This window comes from Mustela erminea, chromosome 16, assembly GCF_009829155.1.
Source record: "Mustela erminea isolate mMusErm1 chromosome 16, mMusErm1.Pri, whole genome shotgun sequence".
Classification (NCBI taxonomy): domain Eukaryota; kingdom Metazoa; phylum Chordata; class Mammalia; order Carnivora; family Mustelidae; genus Mustela; species Mustela erminea.
The window spans coordinates 49,370,243-49,372,131 of record NC_045629.1 but is presented as its reverse complement, the minus strand read 5'-3'; positions in this window follow the sequence as shown (position 1 = coordinate 49,372,131).

The following is a 1,889-nucleotide window of genomic DNA, read 5'->3' as shown; positions in this document are numbered from 1 at the left end:
TCAAGAGTTGACTCTCGTGATGGAAATTAATCAGAATTCCTCCATGACTTCTCTTTTATTATACCCAGATACCTAAGGGATGGGCAAACCACAGTGGAATTTTATCAGGAACCCAAATACTGGGGACTAGAACCAGATTATGATAAATCTAAAGCAGAGTCAAGTTCATTCTTATCCTACCCTTTCAAATTAATGACTGGTTTCTAAATTGTAAGTTGAAATGATCAGATTTCTGGAGCATTGTTTCTGCCTTGACAGTTGACTCTCTTCGTGATTTTGGCAAACGCCCCTACATTTCTGCCCCAACTGGCTCCACATGGAAAATTACAACTTATACGTACCCTTTGGGAGCACAACGAAAGTTAATTGCTTCATTTGGAGTGGGGTACTTTTTGATGCTGAAAAGCACCAGCTTAGCTGCCTCTGACCCCAGGGCATATGAAATTAAATCATGAATTGGCACAATTATATTGATTCCGCCTCAATATCTTCTTCAAGTGGCTTATTTGGGCTTTTCTTTGTAAAACTTTCATCACTTCATGTGTTAGAATCTCAGAATGGAGTTAATATGGTGTGAATAAATGTGTGAAGGAAGGAGTAGACAGGATGGTGTTATTCCCTTCACATCCAAAGTCATCCGTCTCTTCCTGGTCCGGCCTGTGCTCTTGGCTTTCCTGCCTGGGTGCTGACACCACCATCTTCGGGGATCTAGAACCTTTGTGTTATTTCTGGTGTTCCCACTCCTCATAGCCACATGTAGCTGAGCACCAGATTTTTTTTTTTTTAAGATTTTTAAATTTATTTGACAGACAGATATCACAAGCAGGCAGAGAGGCAGGCGGGGCAGGGAGTGGTGGCAGGGGAAGCAGGATCCCTGCTGAGCAGAGAGCCCAATGCGGGAGAGCCCAATCAACAGCAGTTGAACGAGTCAATGAATGAATACAGATGTTAATACCTCAGGGTTTCTGGTTTTAAATGAAATTTGGTTTTAAATGGAATTTTAAACGGAATTATTAATACCTAATATAACCTCTCAACTTTCTACTAAAATACCTATTCAGGATGCACAAAACAGTACAAACTCGTAATCCCACCATAAGTTAAAATGATTGGAAAATCCACTGCCTGAATTTAAAGGACTCTAAGGTAATTCTAAGTCTTTGATGGCTGACTTGAGACTCTAAGTCAGGTAATACATGCCCTATGACCTCAAAGGAAGTAGGCCCATAATGCCAAAGAAGGAAGCTAGACATTTTATCTCTCTCTAGAATTTTGTTCTGTGGCTTAGAGGGTCTGGATTGCCCCCAGATTCGGAAATCCATTCTCAAGTACTCAGATTATTTGTTGCAAGGCAGAACTCCATTCTCTTCTTCTCAAGCTTACTAACAGTGAGCTCTCACTTTCTGCATTTATTTAGAAACTGCAAGTCCTAGTTTAATAAATACGTTTCCAGAAAACAATAGACAGGAAGTTGTGTGCATGTGTGCATGATGGCAGAGGGTGCTTAGGCCTATTTCTGATGATAGCTGTGCACCGGGGGAAGTATAGTTCCAATACAGAGTATGCCTTTGGGGATGACAGATACAGGAAGAGTTCTGGTAACAGTATATTCTGTGGAATATAGGTGTGTGTGCGTGTGTGTGTGTGTGTGTGTGTGTGTGTGTGTGTATGCACATTTCACCTATTCAGAACATCAACAAGCCAGATACTAGATGTAAGAGAAAATTCTGAACCAATCCTGTTGAGCTGAACTAAAGGAGTAAATGCTTTCTGGGTATTAGAGATTGCTCCAAGCTGTGCATATTATACTCCCTTCCAGTTGAATACCCGAGAAGAGGAATCCACCACCATCCAAATGGACAGTGAAGTGTGTCAAGAGAAAGGCCCAC